Source organism: Lampris incognitus, chromosome 3 (assembly GCF_029633865.1).
Source record: "Lampris incognitus isolate fLamInc1 chromosome 3, fLamInc1.hap2, whole genome shotgun sequence".
NCBI lineage: Eukaryota > Metazoa > Chordata > Actinopteri > Lampriformes > Lampridae > Lampris > Lampris incognitus.
This window is the reverse complement of record NC_079213.1, coordinates 92883912-92904211: the sequence shown is the minus strand read 5'-3', so window position 1 is coordinate 92904211 and position 20300 is coordinate 92883912. Positions and strand designations below refer to the sequence as shown.

Below are 20300 nucleotides of genomic sequence, written 5' to 3'. Positions count from 1 at the left end.
GGTCTTGTACAAATGTTGTGTTGTTGCCATGAACAAGAAAGTACTGAATGAGAGAAAGGACACTATATGGAGAACAAGGCTAAAAGTGGCAGATGATTGTAAGCCAGTGTGGAGGGTGCTGTATAAAGCCCCGCTGAACAAAAGGTCAGGTGACTTGCAGTAGAGGATCCTGCAGGGAGCGCTGGCAGTCAATAGTTTAATCTCTAAGATTAACCCTGTTGAGTGTCCTTTCTGTCAGTCGCCAGAGACAAGTTTTCATTGTTTCGTGGAATGTGAAAGACTTCAGGTGCTCTTTGAAACTCTGCAAATCATATTCTCACGCTGCGATGAAAGATGGAATAAAACTGTTTTTATCTTTGGCACTGGGTACAAGAGGAAGGCTGCGGAAAAGTGGCAACTGTTAAATTTTGTAGTGGGGCAAGCTAAGTTTGCGATTTATAGGAGCAGCAAAAGTCTGATTAATAATGGGTCGGAGGAAGATTTACTTCCGTTGTTCATTGCAAGGGTGAAGGCGAGAGTCCGAGTGGAATTCAGCTTCTTTACCTTAATGAACAACTTGGATGAATTTATTTCACAGTGGTGTTTCAGTGAAGCCGTTTGTTCAGTCAATGAGAGGCAACTGGTATTTCATTCTGTTTTTGCAAAATATTTCTTTTGACCCTTTGGGAGTATGTGACTTGAACCACTGTTCTTGAAAAAAAAAAGACTTTTTTAGACGGCTTAATGTGAAGGAGTTGCTAGTGTTGATGTTGTGAAATGGATGTGTCTTTGTTGGTTTTTTGTTTTATGTAAATTAAAGAGTTTTCTAAAAATTCTCAAAATTCTCTCTCTCTCTCTCTCTCTCTCTCTCTCTCTCTCTCAGGCTGTCTGCATTCATCCAAGTGACACACACGCGCAGGCCTCAAGTGAATTGTTTGTGTATGTTTGTCAATGCATTTTCTATGAGTGATGTGAAAATGGTGAAAATTTGGATGATTTAGTGTGTTAGTGCGCTACATATGGTCATGTAAGAAAGTCTATGGGACACCCTCCGAAAAAACACTCATATTTCAAAAACCATAAACTTTAGGTCTGACATTTTTTCTTCATGAATGGCTGAACAAATTTTCCTACTTTTTGATGTAATATTTGTGTACATGTATGCAAAATTGCACGATCAGCGGCAAGTTAGAAATCCTTGGTGCAAAAGTGCAGTTCTGTCCTCTGCAAAGGACTACGGGCAAACCCTGCTTTCTCCTGATCCTCCTACTGCTCCTATAAGGGACTCCACTTAGAGTTTTTTTTTAGGCAGCAGGGGTGCATTCTATAGTGCCTCAATGGGAGATTTAAGAGGGTTTATAGTTGCTGTTGCAAAATGTGCCAATATGAGTGGCCAACAGGGGACACTTTTCCCAAATTTTTTTTGGGGGGGCCCTAAAACATTTGCCTGTTTTGCCTCTGCTGGTGGCATGCCTCTGTACCCACTGCAAATATAACACTATACCAATTACCCTTGTAGCTTAGTTAGCTTCTGTATGGGACATTACACATCTAATAGTCTGAGACCCAAGTGCAAGTATATGTCTGCTGAGCTGCACGGGTCATGAGTGACACCCAGTGGTAAGTTTATGAACAACTCTAGTTTATTTCTCTAACCTGTGATTATTGTGTCCTCTCTGACTGGCCACTTGTTCCACTACTACAAGTTGATACAAAGTCATCCTTATAGGTTGCTACATCACCAGGGCTATTTCCAAACTGGACAGATGGAGATCTTTTCTTTGGCTTATCTTCACCCACTATCAGATAAACATAGGGAAAAAGTGTCAGGGAAAAATTGGAAAGTTTCTCCTGTCGTGATTATCCTACGTACTGGTAAAATATAGATGTTACACTGCAAAATTAACAACAACAGTGTAGTATTGTTAAGGTAAATCATAAGCTCCTAAATTTCTCTGAACATTAATACTCATGTACAGGTTTACCTTTCACATGGCTAAGGAGGGTCTTGTTAAAAATGTTGATGACACAAAGAGGGCTCCCTTTGTTCAGCTCCTCCCAGGCTTGTTTGCCATCATACATCAGAGAAAAGGAGGAGCACCTCTCTATCTCTCTCTGAGAGTGGGACAGAGGCTGATAGTCCCCTCTCTGACCCACACAGAAGTCCTGAGCGCCTAGACGATCTGTTAGTCCAGCTATGTGATTGTGGAAGTGGTGAGGAGGGTCTGCATCATCCTCAGAGAGACTCTCCTTGGTCAAGAGAGGACCCTCACTAATGGAGCCTCCACTTGAGTCATGGTGTTCAGACTTCTTTCCGTTCATCTCCTCCTCCTCAATTACCCCATAGTCTCTCCCCTGTCCCAACCTTTCCATCTTCTCTACCTTCTCCAGGCCACTGACCAACATCCTCCCTTCTTGTGTGTTGTTTTTTAGGGTGCAGCCCCCAACACCAGCATCTGTGGTTTGCAGCCTGGAGAAATTTGTTTGCAAACCATTTTTTTCACCCCTCTGAATGTGCCTTCTGATGCTGCCAGGATGCCCACAAATGGCAGGTCCACTGCATTTGTATGAACTCTGACCTGGACTACTCAAATTTTGGGCTGAGGAGCCAAAATGGCATCGAAATGCAAAGCAGTTGCTAAGCCATAGCTGACTCCCACGCCAGATAGTTTCCATGCCTCACTCTCTATGCATTGGGAGAGGGATGTGGATTTGTCTTTTAGGGCTTCGATGCAGGACATCTTGGACTGGAACCTGTTGGAAGGTGCCATATTTGGCTGTCCTCCAGCAGATTCCCCAGCCTCCAGCCTGAGAAACTGAGAGGTGAGATGATCATCAGGTGACATCAGAGCACTGCTGCTGAGAGTGGAGGCTGGTTGGACTGCTGAGTTCAGGTGGCCAACCTGATGCCAGGAGGCAACTCCCACACCCAGATCATTCCCATACGAGGGGAACAGTAAAAGAAAAATGGGAAAGGAAGGAAGGAATGAGAAAAGGCAGGTTAAAAAGCCTCTGGGTTCTAAAAACACTGAACTCTAAACTGCTTGGGTGGAGCTTTCAGATTGTGTGTGTGTGTGTGTGTGTGTGTGGGTGTGTGAAAGCATCAATGAAGTGCAGGCAGGTGGAGAGAAACTGAGGGGGAGAAAAAGCAGAAATGTTTGTCACATGCCAACACTTCGAATACAAAGATATGAATTTAAATGCGTGTTATGCAGTTAAAGCATCAGCAATTTCTATCTAGCCATCACAGCGCCTTTATTCTCATCAGAGCTTCTGTAGCACAATGAAGCATTCTACACTTATCTGAAAACTAAGAAACCACAATTTTGTAAAGCACAGCTGTTAAAGAAGATTTTGTGACAGAAAATTAATGCATAGCATGACATACATAACACGTGACTGACATACAAATTAAAATGTACAAGTAGCTTCAACTCAATCAACACTCAAAAATTCTCAGCTAGATATTGCCAGCTACAATAGGTACCTTTGCAGAAATGAGTACGCTAGATTTTGAAAGAACACGACCAACAAAATTCACCCCCCCTCTCTCTCTGCCTCCTCCTTCCCTCCTGTAATCCCTCCTTCCAAACCAGGTTCATGTGGTTGCATGATTTTGCCCTTCGTTAACAGGCAAAACTCAATTGCCGTTGAAAATATACACATGTAAAAACAATTTTTCCAGCAAATCTCTTAGTTATACCAACATTGTTTTTAAGTACTTTTGTACTTATAGGTGCAGTTTTTATAAAGACAGGGATCTCCATTTTCAAAGCAATGGCAATTAGTCTGTCCTCCAGTCCACAAGATCCATAATGCCATGAGAGTATAAAGTATTGCAGTAGATAGTGTACACATGTAAAAAAAATTCTTTTAGTTACAACTACATTGGGAATTGTTCATGAATTGGTGTCTAGATTCAGGACTTATCCATGCTCTATGTCTTCTCCATGAGACAAGCATGAGGGCTAAAAACTTCACAGGTGTTTAAGAACAAATGTTCCCAAGATCATTTCATTGTTCCTATGAAATGTTTTCCTTCTTATAGCCTATAGGTTACAGATGAAGTAGATTATTATTTTCATTTGTCCAAGAAAGACAAGCCTAGTTTAAAAACGGCTTTACCAGAGCTTAGCTGAATTGGTGATTAGCGTGCATTAAGTTGATCGACAAACAGGAGGCATGCTCCTTCAATTCAAGGGTGAGCCTCTTAGAACGAAATATATCTTGGCACTGCTGCTGCACTGACATATGAAACTTGGTCACAGTAAACGGAGTCAGTGTATCCATGATAAGATATGTTTCAGAGTGAAATTCAAACAAGAAATTTTCTTGTACTTGGGGCAACCTCAGGAAATCAGACCATGCTTAATCATGCAGCCATCCAGAAACCATCAGTTAATCTCTAATCCTTCTGGTCACTGGAAGCCAGCATGGGCTAGGCTAACAGAGACAGTGTCACAGCCTCTCGCCCTTGACATCAAAGCGATCGCCCTTGACACCTGCTACGCCAGCTGACACCTGCTACACCAGCTGACACCTGCTACGCCAGCTGACACCTGCTACACCAGCTGACACCTGCTGACCCCCCCTTCACCCCGGCAATCGCCCTCACCCTTAAAAGGCCTCCACTATGGACCAGTCTTCGCTGGAACGTCCCCATTCATGGACTTCTGCCTGCCTGCCTACCTGCCACAGAGCCACCTCCTGCTCTACCCCTGAGATCGGTCACTTCAATAAAGACTGGATTCTTCCCTTGCCTGGTTGTCCCGTCTGCTTTTGGATTCCTTCCCGATACGTGACAGTACGTTCCAGCCACTATGGACCCAGCAGACCATTCCACCACAGACCTGGCCACGGTCTGCCAGGCTGTAGCCAACCAGGAATCGGTCCTCGGCCAGCACAGCCAGGTGCTACAGGGGATGGCTGACGCCCTCCGTGGGCTCAGCTCAAAGATCTCCGGAATCCAGACCCAACTTAGTGCCTCCGCTAGCCCGGGATCCGCCCCTCCAGCGCCATTAACTTCGGCTAAGGAACCATGGGTGGCCCCGCCCGATAAGTATGATGGGGATTTTGGACTTTGTCGCCCTTTTTTGATGCAGTGTGAGATTGTGTTTAACCGGCTGCCCCAGTCATATTCCACGGATGGAGCCAAAGTCGCTTACATCATGGGTCTTCTCCGGGGAAGCGCCCTGGATTGGGCTACAGCGGTGTGGGAGATGCGGGCCTCCACTTCCTCATCCTACGCTGAGTTCACCACTGCTTTTCGCCAGGTTTTTGATCATCCCGTGCGGAGAAAGGATGCGTCAAAAAGACTGATCTCTCTCCGCCAGGGTTCCCGCAGCGTCGCTGACTACTCAGTTGAGTTCCGTACGCTATCAGCGGAGAGCGGATGGAACAACGAGTCCCTCCAAGCCGGCTTTTCCAACGGGCTAAGCGAATCCATAAAGGACGAATTGGTTTCCTACCCCGAGCCTGGAGGGTTGGAGGAATTGGTTACCCTGGCCATTCGTGTGGACAACCGTCGCCGGGAGCGGAGGCGAGAGAGGGCGCGCCGCTTTCCTGGTCACAACAATTTACCACGGGCCATACCTCCAAACTCTGGGGGCCGAGCTCGCTCGACTGAGGTTGCCGTCCTCCGAGAAAGCCCGAGGCGTGACTCTTCCCCAGCTTCGGAGCCGATGCAACTCGGCCGCTTCCGGCTCAACCCGGAGGAGCATCAACGCCGCTTCACCGAGAACAGCTGCTTGTATTGTGGTCAGCCTGGTCACTTTCTCGCCTCCTGCCCTCACCGTTCCGTCAAACTAGCAGGCTCACGAGGGAGGGGGATGATCCTCGTGAGCCCAACTGTCTGCCCTCTGTCTCCTCGTCCACGTACCCAGTTGCAAGCTACCATCAGTTTTAAAGGTCAGTCCACTAAACTTTTGGCTTGAATTGACTCTGGAGCTGATGAAAGCTTTTTGGATGCAAGTGTTATGAAGCAGCTACGTCTTGCCACTGTGAGTCTGGACCAGCCTCTTGAAGCTAATGCCCTGGATGGACGTCTCCTGGCCCGGATAACCTCTAAGACCGAGCCTGTGCGCCTCCTGTTGTCGGGAAACCATCAAGAGGAGTTAAGTTTTTTCGTTATCAATTCTCCCTTTGTTCTCATTATACTTGGTCATCCCTGGCTAGTTAAGCATAGTTCCCATATTGATTGGTCATCGGCCAGAATTTCAAGTTGGAGTCCCGTCTGTCATGCCATATGCTTCCAGTCTGCTCTGCCTCAGTCTGTCCCCTGTCAGGTGTCAAGCTCTGAGACCTCTGACCTGTTACTGGTGCCTCCAGAGTACCATGACCTCCAAGCCGTGTTCAACAAGCAGCAAGCTCTCTCCCTGCCTCCTCATCGCCCCTATGATTGCGCTATTGACCTGCTGCCGGGCGCTCCCCTCCCCAGCAGCAGCCTATATAGCCTCTCCAAGCCTGAGCGGGAGTCCATGGAGAGGTACATCAAGGACTCCTTGGCTGCTGGTCTTATTCGCCCGTCATCATCACCCCTTGGTGCGGGGTTCTTTTTTGTGGCCAAGAAGGACAAGACCCTCCGGCCGTGTATTGACTATAGAGGCCTCAATAACATCACAGTCAAGAATAAGTACCCTCTGCCCCTCATGACTTCCGCTTTTGATTCTCTCCAGGGAGCCACAGTGTTCACTAAACTAGACCTCCGCAATGCTTACCACCTGTACCGGGTTCGAGACGGAGATGAATGGAAGACTGCCTTCAACACCCCCCTGGGGCATTTTGAATATCTGGTGATGCCGTTTGGTCTCACTAATGCCCCAGCTGTCTTCCAGAGTCTGGTCAATGACGTCCTGCATGACATGTTGGATCGTTTCGTTTTTGTTTACCTGGATGATATCCTGATTTTTTCCAGAGACCTGTCAGAGCATGTCATGCACGTCCGCCAAGTCCTTCAACGGCTTCTGGAGAACCGCTTTTTTGTAAAAGCAGAGAAGTGCGAATTCCATGCCCCTTCAGTCACCTTCCTGGGCTACATCGTGGCCGATGGGCAGGTGAGAATGGACCCCGCCAAGGTCAGAGTGGTTCTTGAGTGGCCAAGCCCGACCAGCCGTAAGCAGCTTCAGAGGTTCCTCGGGTTTGCCAACTTCTACAGATGGTTCATCCGCAACTACAGCTGCGTTGCGGCCCCACTAACCGCTCTTACCTCCACCTCCAAACCGTCCCTGTGGACCCCTGTAGCAGAGGCAGCTTTCCAAGCCCTCAAGCACCGCTTCACCACAGCTCCTATCCTCATCCAGCCAGACCCAACCAAGCAGTTCATTGTAGAAGTGGACGCCTCTGAGATTGGGGTGGGGGCGGTCCTTTCTCAGCGCTCCAGTGAGGATGGCAAGACACACCCCTGTGCCTTCCTGTCTCGCCGTCTCTCCCCAGCTGAAAGGAACTATGATGTGGGGAATCGTGAGCTCCTGGTGGTGAAATCGGCACTGGAGGAATGGCGACATTTTCTGGAGGGGTCTGAGCTTCCTTTCATAGTGTGGACTGACCATAAGAACCTGGAATACATCCAGTCAGCAAAGTGACTCACCGCGCGCCAAGCCAGGTGGGCGCTGTTTTTTGGTCGTTTTAATTTTTCTTTGACGTACAGACCTGGTTCCAGGAATGCCAAGCCCGATGCTCTGTCTCGTGTGCATGGGGAGGAGTCTGAGCCGAAGCTCCAACCTGACACCATCGTTCCCTCTACCTGTGTGGTTGCGGCTGCGGCTGTCACCTGGAACATTGAAAGGGAGGTCATGGCAGCACAACAGACTCAGCCTGACCTAGGTAACGGTCCCCCCGGGCGCTTGTTTGTTCCAGACGCTGTTAGAGCTAGCGTGTTGCAGTGGGCTCACTCTTCCAAACTTACCTGCCATCCTGGAGTAACCCGTACCCTAGCCTTCCTCTGCAGGCGGTTCTGGTGGCCTTCCATGACGGAGGATACTGGGTCTTTTGTTTCTGCCTGTCCTGTTTGTGCCCAGAATAAGCCCTCCACTCGGGCCAGTGCCGGTCTGCTGCGCCCCCTGCCTGTTCCACACCGTCCCTGGTCGCATCTGTCCTTGGATTTCGTCTCTGGTCTGCCCGCCTCCGACGGTAACACCGTTGTACTGACTGTCGTTGATCGCTTCAGTAAATTTGCTCACTTTTTGCCCTTGTCTAAACTGCCTTTGGCCCGAGAGACTGCGGATCTGCTGGTCAGGGAGGTTTTCCGGGTCCACAGTCTTCCCCGTGATATAGTTTCTGACCGTGGCCCCCAGTTCACTTCTGCTGTCCGGAAGGCTTTCTGCTCTGCCATCGGTGCCACCGTCAGCCTGTCATCGGGGTTCCATCCTCAGACCAACGGCCAGGCCGAGAGGGCCAACCAGGCATTGGAGACTGTCCTCCGCTGTCTGGTGTCTGCCAACCCATCCTCTTGGGCCTCACAACTTCCCTGGGTAGACTATGCCCATAACACCTTGCCATCGTCTGCTACTGGGTTGTCCCCTTTTCAATGCCTTTACGGCTATCAGCCCCCCCTTTTTCCTTCTCAAGAGGTAGAAATTCCGGTTCTGTCTGTCCAGGCCCATGTCCGTTGGTGCTGTCGGATCTGGTGGCGAGCCCGTGCTGCACTGCTCAGGGCCTCCGGCCGTTACCAGCGCTTGGCGGATCGTCATCGCACCCCTGCTCCGGACTACTCCCTCGGTGACCAGGTATGGCTCTCTACCAAGGATCTACCCTTGAGATCGGACGCTAAAAAACTGTCCCCCAGGTATATTGGTCCCTTTCCCATTGTCAAAGTCATTAACCCCTCTGTGGTCCGTCTGAAGCTGCCCTGCACTCTCCGGGTTCACCCTTCCTTCCATGTGTCCTGCCTCAAACCTGTCTCTACCAGCCCTCTAGTTCCTCCGGCCCCCCCACCCCCACCTCCTCGTATGATCAACGATCATCCGGCTTACACCATTCGTCGTCTCCTGGACTCTTGTTGCCGCGGTCGTGGCCTGCAGTATCTCGTGGACTGGGAGGGATATGGCCCGGAGGAGAGGTGTTGGGTCCCTCGTCGCCTTGTCCTGGACGCGAACCTCATCCGGTACTTCCACAGGACGCACCCTGACGGGCCTGGTAGGTCGCCCGGTGGCGCCCCTCGGAGGGGGGGTACTGTCACAGCCTCTCGCCCTTGACATCAAAGCGCTCGCCCTTGACACCTGCTACGCCAGCTGACACCTGCTACACCAGCTGACACCTGCTGACCCCCCCTTCACCCCAGCAATCGCCCTCACCCTTAGAAGGCCTCCACTATGGACCAGTCTTCGCTGGAACGTCGCCATTCATGGACTTCTGCCTGCCTGCCTACCTGCCACAGAGCCACCTCCTGCTCTACCCCCGAGATCGGTCACTTCAATAAAGACTGGATTCTTCCCTTACCTGGTTGTCCCATCTGCTTTTGGGTTCCTTCTCGATACGTGACAGACAAAGCGACATGGGTGGAGATTTTGTGTGTATATGATAAAGAAAGAGAACGAGACACAGAGAGACTGTAGCTGTGTTGGTACAGTAGGAAACATAGACTTTATTGATATTCCTCTGCTGGTTCTGTTGTTTGGCTGGTTGTCAGAATGTGGGTCCCGTAACATGCAAAAGCACTTTAACATGCATTGATAAAACAGCTACCATTTACACAAAAATAAACTCCACTCCAGGAAACCAATAATAAAGTGTGTTTCTTTTACTATTCAACTGATGGAAAAATCAGAGTAATGAGGAAAAGAGCAAACAGGTCTGAAGACAACAGAAGGCATTGGAAAAATATGTTAAGAGCAATAATACAGAAATTGTGGTGGTTCCTAATTGACCGATTTTTTTCCTCCAAATAATGTTGAAAAGGGGCTTTTATGAGGGACTGGGGGTGTAGATAATGAAAAAGGGTTAAAAAAAAAAAAAAAAAGAGGGCTACAATGGCAACATCAGATGGGGCTGTAGTGGTCTGTGAAGAGAGGTTGAGTATGTAGGTCTCCAGGCCCACTTGTTTTATACAGTCTGTCAGATGGCTGGGGTTTGTCCTCCTTAGGCAACCTGGGAGCTGGACCCAGCACCATCTTCACCAACTTCTGGCCCTCCCTCCATATAAAAGGACCAATAACTGCAGAAGCACAGTATTACATTTAATTTGTTTATAGCACACACAGAGACATACAAGAAAACTTGCTTGCTTGCTGGTAGTCCATTGAGTTCAATGATGACATCTCTCCTCATTAACGGTGTGTTCTTTGATGACTGCGGAGTCCAATTCTTGATCCACAAGTTTTATTACATGTTGGGTTTATGAAGTCTGAATTAGTCAGGACAGGCATGGTTGTGTATCTCCTTAGTCTTTTTTTCCCACTTTCGTCTCCATTTCCAGCTGTTCTATACCTCTGTAGCAGATCTCCCGCCAGTTTGAATGGTTGATGGCATCTTGCTCTAATCTCAAGGAATCAATACAACATTTCTATGGCAATGTTTTTCGCTGGTCTTTGTATCGCTTCTTCTGACCACCTGTGGACTGGCGGTCCAGATGAAGCTGTCCATGCAGGACTTGACGTGGCAAGCATTCTTGAGGCATCCTGATGACATGCCCAAGCTAGTGCAGTTGGTGTTCAATGACCATGGCTTCGATGCTCTTGCAGTTGGTCCTAGCAAGAATCTCGACATTGAGGACACAGTCACACCACGTGATCCCCATGATTCGCTGCAGACACTTTATGTGGAACTGCTCCAGCAACCTTAGTTGTACGTGACCCAGGCTTCACAGCTGTATAGGAGAAATGTGATGCAGACAGCTTTGTAAATGGCAATTTTTGTGTGCAGGTGGGGGTGTTTGTTTTGGAAGACATTATGCCGGAGTTTGCCGAAAGCTACAGAGGCTTGTTTGATTCTATTGTGAATTTTGTGATCAGTGTTGCAGCCCTCAAAAAGGATGCTGCCCAGGTATTTGAAAGATGGAACAACAGAGTGGTTGGTGTTCTATAGTGAAGACAGGCATAGTGGGTGGGGGTGCTGGACCTCCATTGGCATAACACCTCAGTCTTGATGGTGTTGACTGATAGATCCAGCCTGCGTAGGCATTCACTACTGTAGTAGGGATGGTTTGCAGGTGTTCTGGTGTTTGAGCTACAAGAGCACAGCGCAATACGCCGCACTTAAACATCTCCTCCTTGAAACTTTTGAACTGTCAACAACGGAGAGAGCACGTCGCCTCTTCGCAATTCAGGGCTTGGGAGATGGCAAACCATCGGAGCTAATGAGCAGGATGTTAAACCTACTGGGTCAAGAAAAGCCATGTTTCCTGTTTATGGAGCTGTTTCTGCGCAACATGCCGCCCCACGTCCAGACTGCGCTCGCTAACTCCACCATCACTGATCCCCGTGAGCTGGCAAAGGAGGCTGACCGATTCTTCGTCGCTACACAACGTTCCTCCCATGCCGGGGTGCTGGCTCCTACCTTCACTGGCCCCCCGCCGACATCGCGGGCGTGGCCCGACGGTGGCGCCACAGCATCAGACCGCTACAAGCCCTCTGGACTCTGTATGTACCACGCTCGATTTGGTGCGAAAGCTAAACGGTGCCGTTCCCCCTGCAACTACAGGCCGACGGGAAACGAGAGGGCCAACACTCAGTAGTGGCCATGAGTGTTGGCGATACGAGCAGGCTACTCTTCATCCTCGACACCATCTCCGGTCGGCGATTTCTTTGTGACACGGGTGCACAGAGAAGCGTGCTCCCTGCTACTGACGTCGACATCATGGAGGGGGAGCGGGGCACCCAGTTGGCGACGGCTGACGGCAGCCCTATCCACACCTACGGCGTGCGGTCTGTAGAACTGTGTTTTGGTGGACAACGTTTCACGTGGGAGTTCGTCATGGCCAATGTAACGCTTCCCCTCCTCGGAGCTGATTTTTTGTGCGCTTACGGTTTGCTAGTGGACATTCAGAACAGCCGTCTGGTCGACGCCTTAACCTTCCCCTCCTTCGCATGTACGCAGAGGGAAGCGGCCTATGCAGGTCTAGCCAACTCTCTCTCAGAGGCAGACAAGTTCAACCGCCTCCTCGCTGAGTTCCCTGACCTCACCCAGCCTACCTTCTCTGCACCCACCGCTAAGCATGGGGTGGAGCATCACATTGCTACGAAGGGGCCCCCGGTCTACGCCAGAGCCAGGCGTCTCGACCCCGCCAAACTCGCCATTGCCAAGTCTGAGTTCGAGCACCTGGAACGCATGGGGATCATCCGCCGCTCTGACAGCCCGTGGGCGTCCCCACTCCACATCGTCGCTAAGCCTGATGGAGGTTGGCGCCCATGCGGGGACTACCGCCGACTAAATGACGCCACCACGCCCGACCGCTATCCTGTCCCGCATATCCAGGACTTTTCTGCAAACCTGTCTGGCAAATGCGTCTTCTCAAAAGTCGACCTGGTCCGTGGTTATCATCAAGTTCCCGTGCACCCCTCAGACATCCCCAAGACAGCGGTGACTACCCCATTCGGCCTATTTGAATTCCTACGAATGCCATTTGGACTCAAAAACGCGGCCCAGTCCTTTCAGCGGCTGATGGATTCAGTGCTCCGTGGCCTTCCTTTCATCTTCGTCTATTTGGACGGCATACTCATCGCCAGCGCCTCCGAGGAAGAACACCTGTCCCATCTTCATGCCCTCTTCACACGCCTCAGCCAGCATGGGCTGATCGTCAACCCGGCGAAGTGCCGGTTCGGGCTGACAGCCATTGATTTCCTCGGGCACCGCATCACTGGGGACGGGGCAGTCCCCCTGCCCTCAAAGGTGGAAGCGGTGGCGGCCTTTCCGCGCCCCCAAACAGCTCGTGCGCTCAGGGAGTTCATCGGGATGGTGACATTCTACCACCGCTTCATTCCCCGAGCCGCCTTTATCATCCGGCCACTGTACGAGGCGCTGAAAGGCATGTCCCCCAACCAGGTGGTCGACTGGACAGCAGAGCGGGACCGTGCGTTCACCGAGACTAAAGCTGCGCTCTCCCAGGCTACCCTGCTAGCGCATCCTTCACCTACAGCGCCTATTTCCATAACCACGGATGCATCGGACTATGCTGTTGGTGCGGTTCACGAACAGTGGGTGGGGGAGGGCTTGGCAGCCTTTGGCCTTTTTCAGTCGCCAGCTTACACCCCGAGAGCGCAAGTATAGTACTTTTGACAGGGAACTCCTCGGTCTCTGGCTCGCCGTCCGGCATTTCCGTTTCCTGCTAGAGGGCCGCGAGTTTACTGCGTACGTGGACCACAAGCCCCTCACGTTTGCCATGTCCAAGACGGCCGAGCCATGGTCCGCTCGCCAGCAGCGACAACTCTCCTACATTTCGGAATTCACTACCGACATCCAGCACGTCGCTGGTAAGTCTAACCAGGTAGCTGACTGCCTCTCTAGGGCAGTGATTGGAGCGGTCCACCTAGGCCTTGACTATGCACAGATGGCTGCTGACCAGGCCACGGACCCGAGCATCCTCCGTCTCCGGGCCTCCGACACGGGGCTCCGCCTGCAGGACGTTCCTTTCAGCGACACAGGTGTCACCCTCCTGTGTGACGTCTCCACAGGACAGCCCAGGCCCATCGTCCCGCACAGCTGGAGACGCCCCGTATTTGAAGCTGTGCACGGCCTCTCTCATCCAGGCGGTAAGCCATCCGTGCGCCTGACCTCTGCTAAGTTTGTGTGGGAGGGACTTAAGAGAGACGTGAAAGCGTGGGCCGACTCGTGTGTTGCCTGTCAGCGGGCTAAGATACACCGCCACATTAAGGCGCCCCTGGAACGCTTCGCAGTGCCGGAGAGACGATTTGACCATGTCCACGTCGACCTGGTTGGTCCCCTACCCCCCTCCCATGGGTTCACCTACCTCTTCACTGTGGTGGACAGGACTACGCGCTGGCCTGAAGCTGTTCCCCTGGCATCCACGACGTCTGCTGATGTGGCCCGGGCTTTTATTGGGTTGTGGGTCTCACGTTTCGGTACGCCTTCCGACCTTTCATCTGACCGCGGGCCACAGTTTACCTCAGAGCTATGGAATGCTGTGGGTGAGGCTCTGGGCGTCAAGCTTTATCGCACTACCGCCTACCACCCTCAGGCGAACGGCCTATGTGAGCGCTTCCACCGGTCCATGAAGGCTGCGCTTCGGGCTACTCTCAAGGACTGCAACTGGGTCGACAAGCTCCCATGGGTCATGCTGGGCCTGCGGACCGCCCCGAAGGAAGACCTACAAGCCTCCTCTGCGGAGCTGGTGTACGGCACGCCGCTGCGAGTCCCAGGCGATTTCATGCCCAATGCAACGCGTCCCTGGTCAGCTGTGGACCAACGAGCCTCCTTGCTGGACGGGGTCAGAGCTTTCACACCCGTCCCTACCGCCCAACACGGCGCTCCGGTGTCCCAGGTGCCCCCTGGTCTGCAGTCAGCGGACTACGTGTTCATCCGTCACGACGCACCGCCCCCCTCTGCAACCTCCTTATGACGGCCCCTTCCGCGTCCTGGAACGGGGAACTAAGCACCTGGTGGTGGATTTTGGGGGCACGGCCGAGCATGTTTCAGTGAACCGAGTTAAACCCGCACACCTGGACTTGACGCAGCCGTTGGAGTTAGCCCAACCTCCTCGTCGCAGTCGTCCCCCGGCTCCGCCTCCTCCCCCCGTGGAGGCCTGAGCTGCCTCTTCTGCTCCTCAGGCCGACCTCCACAGGCCCGCGTCAATGCCTCCCAGAGACACTCCGGCCCCTGTTATCCGGAGCCGCCGCGGACGGCCTGTCGTCCCCCCGCACCTGCCTGACTTCGATTACTAGGGCGAATTCTGGGGGGGCTCATGTGGTGGACACGTATTGGGGACAGAATTCAACCCAGGAACTAAGGGTTAAGTCATGGTTGCCCTGGCAGGTTAACGCAGGGTTAAGTTATGGTTGTCCAGCCAGTTTTCTGGTTATGCTTGCCACCTCCGCTCAGTCGAGCTGTGGTTTGGTTGTCTCTCTGATTTACCGTGGATTAAAGAAAGTTGCCTACACGGCTAAAGTGTGAACCTACGGTCTTCTCCGTTCCTTCGGCTCTACATTATCATACTTTTGGGCATAAACAAGTTTATCTTCTACTAACGTTGTTTCCTGGTTATATGGCCTTGTGCTACTTGCCACAATTGCTTGCCACTCTAGTCACATGAAATGACAGATACCCACATGTGCCCTTACATCTACTCATGTATTTTCACAATGTGTGTCTGGTGTGTGCCTGTGTGGGAGTCTATAAACGGCCAAACTAAAGCACTTGGGGCCTTGATTCTTTTTGGAGGTTATCGGGGATGATCAGGGGCACCGATAAAAATAGCAGAACATTAAAATTATGCATAATATGCGGAATATGCATAAAATATGTGGAATCCCTTCAGAATCCTGAGCAGTTCAACAAGATGGTGAGCTCTGGCTACGTCACGCCTCGGCTCTTTCCGCCGTTCGCACAAACCTCGCGTTCTTAACGGGTTGCTGGACGGCGGTCGGAGACAGCGAGCAGCGTTGGAAATAGAAAGCGTCCGTGAAATAAGCCACAACGTCAGAGTCGTATTTGCATGGGTCGAGCACGGGCGTATATGGCGGCTGTCACGTGAAGTGCACTCAATAAAGTTTTCTGTTTTTCAATGGAAATCAGCGAATGCGGGCGGTTCGGGTTTTGGCGGGTCTGACGAACAATACAGTTGGCCGCTGTTGCGCGCGTGGAAGTGTCCGAGTGTCTTATCTGATGAATCAGATTTAAAGGCCCAAACATACTCGGGCGGAACATATGCGGAGCGGACTCCACGAGGAATGTCCGCAGTCACTTGGGCTTCCATAGTCGAGCGCACTTCCGCGTTGTAGTTTCCTGTAAAACTGTCCGTGAAACACTACATTACCCACAATGCTTGCGTGTTGTTTACCCTCTTCTGTCATGGCGTCCGGCACTGACGACGAGGAAGAGACGCTCTTGCCTGCTGGCTCTACAAGACAATAAACTGAAGAGACGGTGGTATGTATCCTCTCTGTGATGTGTCGTACAGGTGTGGGTACTTTCGCACCTTCTACTCATATATTTTCGGAATGTGTGTGTGTGTGATGTTAGTGTGTGTGTGTGTTAGTGTAGATAGCGGGACCGAGTGTGTGTGTGTGTACATACACACAGAGTGTTGTGATGCGTCTAGTGCAGCAGTGTGTAGTTGGAGGGAAGGTGCACGTGTTCTTCCAACCCGCTTGTGTCCTTCCTGCCCATAGCTTGCTGCCGCTGGCTAGCCTTTGTGGCGAATAGGGAAGCATCCTAGCGTGTAAGCCTTCCCTTGCCAGTACATAGCCTCTCCTTCACCAAGACTCCTGCCAGGCCTCCCCGTGGCCACACATGGTAACTGGGGTCTTGCGGCCCCAGGCTAACTTGGCAGGGGATCTCGGAGCAGCAGTGGGCCCTAGAGATATGGTGTGCAGGCCCACCCTGGTGGACACACCCTGGCACCTATCAACCACTGCCCCGCTGCCTTGTGGGTGAGTCTGGAAGACATAAGGCTAAGGGAGCTTACCCCAACAGAAAAGCAAGCTGTGGCGGCACGCTTCGAGGCAGTTTCCAAAAAACTGGATTTCCGGCAGCCCCCTGCAGTTGTGTGGAGGTGCCGGTCGTCTAGGGATCCCCCTTGCCATCGGAACCATCTCCTCTACAATCAAGTCATGTGGCGTTGGGAGAAGCGCACCCCCCATGCCACTTTAAAAACCATCTCTGCGCAGGTATCTTCTGCTATCTGAGTCCTCAAAGGACCCACAAATAGAAGAAGATGGTCATCATCGGGCACGATGGACAACCAGCAAGCAAGCAAGTGGGACCGAAAACTAAAGCATTTATGATCCTAATTTCTTTTGGAGGTGGTAGGTATTGTTCCAGAGAGGACCAGAAAAATAGCAGAACATTACAATATAATTATAATAATTATGCATAATTATGCAAAATATGCATTTTCTAAAAATGGCTAAAAACCACTTTTCTCGGCATTTCAAGTGATTCTGAGCATTTGGGTGGAGGGAGTTGGAGTGGGGGGGGTTAGGGGCAGGGGGAAAGAGGTTAGCTGGCAGGATGAAGAGGAGGGAGATTTAGACGGGTGGATAGCTAATAAACGTCATGATCACCGCAACTTGGTTGCGGGTCACTTACTAGTACTACCATATATTTCCCCCCTTTGAGGCCTACAAGGCCTCAACCTTGCTTTAAAACCTCTCTTTGTCCTTCCTTTACTTACGCTTTCTTTTTCTTCCAACTTGACTCTTAACACTCTTTTTGTTCTTATTATTCCTTACTAATTTTTAAGTGCTTTAAGCACTGCTAGAATCTCTATCTATGATCAGCCATGATAATCTTTCTGTCATACAGTATATCATACACTAACTAGTTTTTTTTTCCATAAACACTCATCCTTGTTATGACAGGGCAGAATCCAGTCTACCGGGGGCGCCATTCTCACTTACAGTAGGGTAACATCATTGTCACCCTAATTTTTGTCCGGTTTCTTGAGCTCAGGGAAACCAGAGCGCCTAGTGCAGTTTCTCACCCTTCCCTGTGCACTAGTTACAAAACGAGGGACATATCAGCTCCCTTTCTGTGTGCCGGGCGTTGTTGTGCTGTCATCTATCTCTGCTGGTTCTGTTGCCAATAAGATCTGGAATGGCCCGGTCCACCTCCATTGCTTCCAATCCTTCCTTCTTAAGTTCTTCACCACTATCCAGTCCCCTGGCCTCAAGCAATGTAGTGGTCTGGATGCTGGCTGGGGAAAGACAGCTTTAACCTGCTTGTGGATATCAGAAAGCACAGGGGAGAGGGTCTGCATAATAACATAACATTTCATCTTCACAATAGCTAGTTTGTGGGAGTTGCTGTTTAACACGTCCAATCCCAGTATTGAGTGGTATATTTTCCATAATGCTGGTCAGCTGGGTCTCTCACTCTGTCACTGACCTGTGTTTTGAGAAACTGAGTTCTATTCCTACAGTTGTCCAATTGTGAGTTTTGAGCTGGTTTTGGTAAAAAGGCATGATTACCTATAGTGTTTAGGATTCAGTTTCTTGTGGGAAATTTTAGTTATATGGACCATAACTAAAATCTATGGTGTATTTTAGTTATACTTTGGTTTCATCGTCTTCCCTTATGCTGACATCGTCATCCTCATCATCCATATACCTGGGTATGGAATATAAATCCAGATATGAGTCTGAGTAACCTTTCCCTGAATTGGGAAGTATTATGATCATTTGTTTACTTAGGCCTCTCAGTACTAGGGATCTCAGAACGGGTATGCAACAGCAGAATAGACATCTCAATCCGAGGAAGCAAATAAGTGCTGTTGCTCCTACCTTTATTAGGGTTGCTCCCCACTTTCCCCAATTGAGTTCTAACCATGAAAACCAGTCCTGCCCAATTCCAGCATTGTCTTCTACCTCTGTTCTTAGGTCCTTTAATTTGTTCATGGCTTTTGTAAATGAACCTGCAGGTGACGTGTTGTTTGGAATAAAGGTGCAACACAATTCTCCAAAGAAGGCACAAACTCCTCCTTTTTCAGCTAGCTGCCAATCTAAAGCTTGTCTGTTCTGCCAAGTGATTGCACTGGTGGCCTGTAGTTGTGCTCCCAATGCTGAGAGAGCATCGTTAGTATAATTAATGAATCTTTGTTGATTATAATACAAATAATTAATCCATTCCATATTCTTGCTTTGCGAGATCCATATAGATATGGATTCAAGTCCCGCGGCTATCTCATTTCGTGCTTTAAATTCAGAGGGAATTCCTCAAGGCTGGCCAATGGAATCCAAGTAAACCTTGGAATCTGACGCATATTCTGTTTTTACTCTTTGTTTTAGTTTTCTGCTGCAATTCGGGTAATACTGCTACTTCCATTATTGCTTGTACTCTAGCACAACATCCTTTCCAGCCCTTGGGGAGAGTGGATCTCAAGTTATCTGTGTCACACAGCCAATACTGATCCCCAACTATCTGAGTCTGGCTATGGAAAGGGCAATTTGGGGGCCAAGGATTAGTCTGATTTACACCCTTAGTTAGGGTGGCTACTCCAAGAATGGGTTTTTTACAAACTCCCGATACATTCCAGATGTAGTCACACCTATTTTCCGGGAAGTATCCCACTGGATGATTTCCTTCTTTCTCAAAACATTCAAACTGGCTTATTAGGCTAAGTACTGCACCTACTGGGGTTGCTGACATTTCGAGTTTTGAGGGAAGTCTAACATCTAACTTACGGCAGCGGTGGGCTTCTGTCACTAATTGACTCTTGAAGTCAGTCAATTCTAAATAGTCTGTGGATCCTAGGTACAGTAGGCATTCTGCCTGACAAGTGGGTCTAAATTTAGCATCCGAGTTATTGACTATGGTCAGCCAGATTGCCGTATCCTTCTCACACTGTACCCAGCTGAAGTTGGTATTTGTAATATATAACTTTTCTTGGTGTGCTTTAGTACAGACATAACATTCTTCTGACTGGTTTTGATGTCCTGTATACTTAAGCCATTTATACCACTGATTATTGAGAGCTTGTTTGTACAGGTTTGATTCCTGCAAATCATTAACACTGGCTATTGTCTGAGTCATATTAGTGATTTTCTGACTGCCCTTGCTTCTTCTGCGTCTAAGTCGTCTCTGTCTTATGTTACAAATCTTGTGTCCCTCTGGAACTGTTCCCGCTACTATTTTTGCTATACAGTCATAGTCTATAGTGTCCTTAGGTTCAGTTCTATCATTCCCACGAGAGGCCGGAGAAGTCGATGGTGGGGAATTCTTCTGCTGTAGGTCTCCATATCTCAGCATTCGGGAGGTTGGGTTCTCTTTCCCTTCTTGGCTCGGTTTGGGGATTAGGTAATTGGGGGCTGCTTTTACTTGGGGTGCCATCCAAATCAAGTAGCCCAGCATCAGTAATATCCCCAGTAGACCTCGCCTTCCTTCTGCTCTCTTGATCTTCGGCATGCTCAGTCCCCCTCGTCTGTTCTCTTCCGCGCTGACAATTGTCTTCCCCCTCTGTCGTGTGGTGGTTTCCTGGGTCCTCAGTGGGCAATCCTTCCTCATTCTGGGGAGCTCTGATGTAATGGTTGAGATGATACCAAGTTGGGGATCCCTCTACTTGGACTGCAGTTGCTGAAGCTCTCACCACTCGATATGGTCCTTCTCGTCTCGGGGTGTTCCACTTCCTCCTGAAGACCCTCACATAGACGTAGTCACCTGGCTGGATCTGGTTTGGGACCTGGTCTGTACACCACTCCTTCTCCTTACTCTTTTCC

At 50.1% G+C, this 20300-nt stretch overlaps 1 pseudogene; it reads right to left on the bottom strand.

The window, feature by feature from the left end:
- Positions 1–20088, bottom strand: part of LOC130109895 (centrosome-associated protein 350-like) — a 57816-nt pseudogene extending 37728 nt beyond the window's left edge.
- Positions 20089–20300: the final 212 nt, after the last annotated feature.